Source organism: Hordeum vulgare, chromosome 1H, assembly GCF_904849725.1.
Source record: "Hordeum vulgare subsp. vulgare chromosome 1H, MorexV3_pseudomolecules_assembly, whole genome shotgun sequence".
In the NCBI taxonomy this organism is placed as follows: domain Eukaryota; kingdom Viridiplantae; phylum Streptophyta; class Magnoliopsida; order Poales; family Poaceae; genus Hordeum; species Hordeum vulgare.
The window spans coordinates 485,300,107-485,306,165 of NC_058518.1; the positions used below are offsets into that span (position 1 = coordinate 485,300,107).

The 6,059-nt window shown below is 46.5% G+C and overlaps 1 long non-coding RNA gene across 3 annotated transcripts; it reads right to left on the reverse strand.

The window, feature by feature from the left end:
• Positions 1-806: 806 nt before the first annotated feature.
• Positions 807-4,329, reverse strand: LOC123448115. Of its 3 annotated transcripts, none has more exons than XR_006631613.1 (4): positions 2,710-4,329; positions 2,466-2,502; positions 980-2,385; positions 807-894 (listed from the first exon to the last, which is right to left on the reverse strand). It is a non-coding gene; the product is annotated as an uncharacterized LOC123448115 (long non-coding RNA). The 3 variants fall into 3 exon arrangements; XR_006631612.1 differs by having other exon boundaries at positions 980-1,484; positions 2,339-2,385; positions 2,466-4,329; XR_006631611.1 differs by having other exon boundaries at positions 2,466-4,329.
• Between the last annotated feature and the right edge of the window lie 1,730 nt (positions 4,330-6,059).

Consider the following 6,059-nt stretch of genomic DNA (forward strand, 5'->3'; position numbering starts at 1 on the left):
GTGCACAGATAATTCTTTTAAAAAACACTTGCACAGAGAATAATCTGAAACTGGACTATCGCTAGCTCATTACATGAATATTATTGTAAAATACCTTCTTGAAGGTTTTTTGGCTTGTAACTATAATCTGTAAATTATAAAACTTATTTAGGTTCAACACTGAAGGTCAACAACACGAGGGGAAATTAAGTTTATGCGGTAAGAAACAATGTTGTATATGCTTCAACATATGTGCTTGCACAATCAATCATTTTCCTGTCAATGGTATTTCAGAATTAACAAGAGAGGAAAACACAAAAAAATTACTGTCTCTCTTCTTGTCATAATTACGACTGTTCCAGTATCATCAAATGGTGGACGGACAACCCTCCCACACATATGTGAGGTGACCAAAAAAAGAGGCTCTATCAGAAGCAAGGGCATTATCACATACCATCGTTTCCTATTTGAATTACAAAATGTAAATAACTTTGACAGTTGAGTTCAAATACGTGTTAATTTTAAATAAATACGGTAATGCATTACAGGATAACCAAATCCTTGTATACATGAAAAATAATTTAGCATATTCGATCATTTGCGGGAGCAAAGTCAGAACCAACTTATGTTATTCAAAGGACAGTTCACATATAATTATATGGATATTAATGAGGCCTGAGCTAAATTTGTTAACCTGTCTATATTTTTTCATTTATTAATCAGGTAAGCAAGTCAAAACACCTTAGGCAACATGCATATTAGGCTGGAAGGAAAAAATGCATAGCAAATAAATGCTTGGTGGTGCATATCTTTTGTTTGTTAAGATGTTATTTTGCAGGAGCAAGCGAGACTTAATAGCACACGTGAAGAACCATGGATCTCTCATATTCTACATAAGACCCCTTCTCTTTGTTGCTACAAAATGTATAAAAATCAGAAAATATCATAAAAAAGATCAGAGGGTAGGTAGAAATGCTTTCACATTAAAAAAAGTTCTCACAAAAATTGTGTCGACTTTATCACTACTGTATGTGAAGGTAAGTTGATGCCGTGCCAAAGTATTTGTCGTGCATAGAATTTGAAGATCACCCTTCAGGAAAAGCCCCTCAAAAAGACTCCGATCCTTTAAGCAAAGACCACCATTAGGAAACCAACTGAAATTTGGAAATACGACTATGTCAGTGTAAATTTAGGCAACACCTAACATGAGTGTCCAGATAAGAAGACAAAAACACTGTAATCGGTAGCAAAATTAGGAAGGTCATGTCCTAGAGAACAAGATTCAACATGACCTCCATGTACGATACAGGACTGCAGCTGCTTGTCACTACAGGTTAAGGAAGCCTCTCGTAGATGTTCATACTGCTGCATAGATTTCATGAATGGATTTTAATAGCCAAGAGACCCTGCAGTTTGTGAGAGGCACTCTGCTGCTTCTTGTGCACCTTTTCTTGTAGAACAGAAAACAAGTGCAGACTTCCCTCTTGAGTGTTCCATCAGTATATCTGTATTCAATATTCACTTTCTATTTTGAGCACTTCAATTTTAACAATTTAACTTATGGGAAGTAGGGAGTGTAATTGACAGATGAGGAGATATGACTTATCGAAAATGAAACTTTGTAGCCTCTCAAAGTGAAAGAAACAAAGGAAACTAAGTTTTAAAAAATTATCCAAACAATGTCCAATATTTTTTAGAAGAAAACATTGTGCAGAAAGTATGATCGAATATATCTGAACACCCCTCCTTAATCCGTCCCTAGAATTTCGAAAAAACAAACATTATAGGACAGGAATTGTGTGTACTCTCTTGAAGAGGAAGTCATTTTTCGCTGGAGCATAACCTAAATAGCACCATGAAACAATTATTAATTAGGGAAAACACACCAATGGCTGACAGTACTAAATATCATCAGAGATGTTAACTTCTATCAAATTGTTATGGAAAATCCACATGCTCCTGTATTTTTAGGAGCACAAAGTAAAGATCTATTTTAACATCATTTTATGACTGGTAAAATTTGCACCCCTTCAATGCAGAGGATGGACTCAGCCACGAGTAATGTTTTTCTTGCTTTAACACGATTAAACCAAAAATTGAAGCACATGGTATACAAAGCTTTCAAAATAATTGATAAGATCTGGAAGGGTATCAATTCTTTAAGGCAAGACAAAAAAAGAATAGATTGAGTATTACTTTCACTATGTCGGACCAGCACAACAGTTGGCCTAGAGCATAAGAAAAGTTCAAGTAGCTTCATGATAAACAACCTTACGGGTTGCCAAAGTACAACGTCAATCTTTCTTATGCACTCATATGCTCATCCAGATACTAAAATAACGAGAAGCCTGAATCATACCAAGAACTTTGGTAGTCAACTTCACTGGCCGCATCTCTTCTTCAAATCTGCAGAAGGAACATAGTGTAAATAAGGAAGTTTCAGTACTATTATTTCATATTATCTATGAGGAACTTTCTTTAGTTACCTTTTAATTCCTTCAGGAGGTGCTAGGAGCCATTCCACTGTAATTTCACAAGGTTAATTCATAAGTTTCTTCCCCACATGATAATGTGGTTATTTCTACATATGTCGCTACTTCCATGACATTAGGTCGTGATCATACCACCCCTGCACTCTCTCAGTCCTTTCTGCTCTCTCACACTTCAAGCACAACAGCAACATCTCCGACTAAATCAAAGGAGAAATATAATAATAGAAGTGGCCTATACCTGGTGGTTGGGTGCGTGATGGATGCAGAACTGGGTGGATAGATCTCGCTATCACCGGTAGATGGACTGGACGGCGATGGTGGCTGCCGGCTCGATGCAGTGGCACACGGTGTGATGGACTGCCATCCTTGGACAAGGCTCGACGGTGGACGCTGTCAGCCCATGCGCTTGCGCTACGATGCGTACCTGGAAACGGCGCCGAGGCGCACGAGGAAAGGAAGGTGGGGCCACTTCAGTTGGGGATCGACACCGTCGGCCAGCCTGGATCCGAGAGAGAAGGGGTCGTACAGAGGAGATGAGTGGATGGCGGCACTAACCATGGCGTGTGGCAGGGCCTTGACCGGCGTGATGGATGCGTCCTTCGGGAGGTCGAGAATCAATACAGGCGGTGGCAACCGTCTAGGACGAGCGGCGCATGTGTACGGAGAGAGCGCTACGACGTGGGTGGGACAGGCAGAAAAGGAGCTGGATTCAGTTGGAAAAAATTTGAGGAACGAGGTTGTCCTTTGATCAGGAAGGGGCATGTGTTCGTGGGTCTGGGTCTATTTTTTCTTTCATTGGACTATTTTCTCCAGCGGGCTGATTTTTTGGTTGTGCGTAGGAAAGATGCGGAAAACAACTCTTTGTGATGCATTCAAGTTACTACCACGCTAGTATGCATGCGTATCATAATGTTCCAAGCATGCATACGTATCATACAGAGTGATTAATACTGGTTCAAACCGAGCAAGTGGAATTGAATTGAACTTACCTAGTGGGAAGAGCCCAGAAAACTTGGTCCTCGCCATCATCAGTACGATCATCACATCCCTCGACAATACTAAGCCGGATGGTCATATCATCGAGGGAAACTGTATAGGTACCGAACTCATAGCAAACTTTGCGCAGCAAATGGATGCCGTTGGGTTGGGTTCATGCTTCAGCGGCCGACGGGACCGCGAAAGTAAACCTGCCTAGGAAGCGATGGTTTCGACCGTCTCCCAGGCATTGTCTTCATCGTTCCATTGGAAGACCTTGGCGTCCAGCACCTCATCCGGGTACCCAAAGAGGCAGCAGCGGACCAGGAAGAGCTCGCCGTCGGGACACGACACCAGGTAGCACTTGTACTCGGCGTGCGCTGGGCACGGGGGCGGGTCGGCGGGAGCATCATGATCGCCCTCTCGACTGCCGGGCCGGACGACGCGTCCATGGCCACCAAGGATAGCATGGTCATCACGTACACCTTCCCCTGGTGGCCGGCGGTTATGGGTCCTTCGAACTCGTCGTTCTTCTCAACGAGCTCCACAGGGAGACGGGACCACTCGGGGTCGCCAGGCGGCAATGGATACGGCACCTCTCCCTGACGAAGTCGAGCACCACCGTGCAGTCAGGTGGGGTGGTTTGCACCGAGAGCGCGCAACCGAACCACAGGTATGGCTCTGGCGCGTCCTCGGGCAGCGGCGGGAGAGTGATTACGGTGGGCGCCGGCAAGCTCACGAGGGAGCACTCGTTGGTGTCCTCGTCGACCATGAGCGACCAGTCTTCGTCCAGGCCGAGGCATCACTTCCCTTGTAGCGTGGTACTTCACATCAAACAAGTAATGCGGTATAAGAGGACGCGATCAGTCCACCGAGAAGTGATATTCACCTGGGGATCCCTCCTCCAGGCCTGGTAGGTCATGTTGGGCAGCGCCTTCTCCATCATCTTGATCCACGCCGGGCCGCCCTCCACCAGCCTCTAGAGGTTCACCAGGTCATCCTTCCCCACCGCCAGCTCCTCCTTCCCCATCTCCGACGACCTGCCAAGGCAAAGTAGCAGCAGCAGCAGCAGAAGGTGAGCGATCGAAGGCCGCTCCGATTTCGCCAAATTCCCCACTGAGGAACACGCGGCTTTGACCAAAAAGCTACTCCCCACAGCAGGAAGGACCAGGCGCGCATTTCACCGAACATCTCGCGGGCCAGCCAGCCAGGCAACGTACCCTTGCAGGGAGGCCTCGTCGTCGTCCTCCTACTGCTGCCGCGCGCCGGCGAGGTAGTCGAGGGGGGCGCGGATGCGGGCGGGGAGCTGGGCCTGCTAGAAGTCGAGCGAGGCGAGCTGCGGCGGGTCGGCGGGGGCGACGATGCCGACGGCCCAGCGCGGGCGCCAGGCCCAGCCGAGCAGGAGGCCGACGAGGGCGGCCGCCCAGAGCGGCCCGGAGGAGCCGTCGATGGAGGGGGACGCAGGAGATGGAGCCAAGGATTTGGACGTGTAATGGCGGTGGTGGTTAGAGGCGGGGACCATGAACACCATGTGGGAAGCGTGAGAGGATAGCAGGAGGAAGGGGAACGAGAAGGGAGGGGCGGTGGGCTACCGGGCGGACGAGGAACTGCTTCGCTGGCCCCTGCGATCGGGTGGGTTGGGAGAGGAGAGGAGAGATCATGGGTGAGGGTCACGAGGGTGAGGAAGCGCCCGACGGGAAAGGGAGGTCGAACCATCGTACGTGTAAAGAAAGGTTGAACCATCACGACGTTCGATCCTGCTTTAATAGTAGAGATAACAATCTGCATAGCAATTAGCTAGCTCTATTCTATTAAACAGCGGAAAAGTAGCAGAATAATAATGATGAGTCCCATCATAGCCCACTGGCGATGTTGAGTGAAGACTCGCGACCCTAACGGTACCTTACTCCTCGTCTGAATATCCTGCAACATGATACGTTGCAGCCATATAGGTCAATACTTTGAATGTATTGGCAACATGCACAGGAAAAGTAATATAACAGACCTACATGTATATGCATAATATAACAAGAGAAATGCTGATGGTTATTTTGCAGAAAGCTGATTTTATCCTCATAGCTACCTAATAGTCAAGTTTTAATTTATTTGCTACAATAACTCACATATGGTTGAATTGGCATCTCCAACTCCAACCTATTACCATCATTAAGTTTCCCACCAAGTTTAATTAAGTGTGTCATCTGTCAAGATCATCCAACAACTGTAATGGCCTAGCTGCTCAAAATTGTCCATAACCGGGGACACGGCTAATCATGATTAGTTTATACACTCTGCAGAGGTTAGTACGCTGTACCCATTGAACCCAACCCGAAGATTGAGACGAAGTCTTTCAGAAGCAGTCACCTAGTCCCACAGGAGGCCCATCCCACCTATCATAGCTACATCAGCTGGCACATCCGGGTAAGGTTTCCATGACTGATCAACTAAGCCAGAGCCCATAATAGCCGGTGGTCGCACAAGGAGGCTACTAGTCACTAAGTCTGTTTGATCTTTTTGAACCTGGGCGGCATCCACTTACATTCAGAGGGTTGATACCATGATGTTCTTGAAACCACCCAGCAATACCATATCCGCCCAGAGGTGAATTAAATC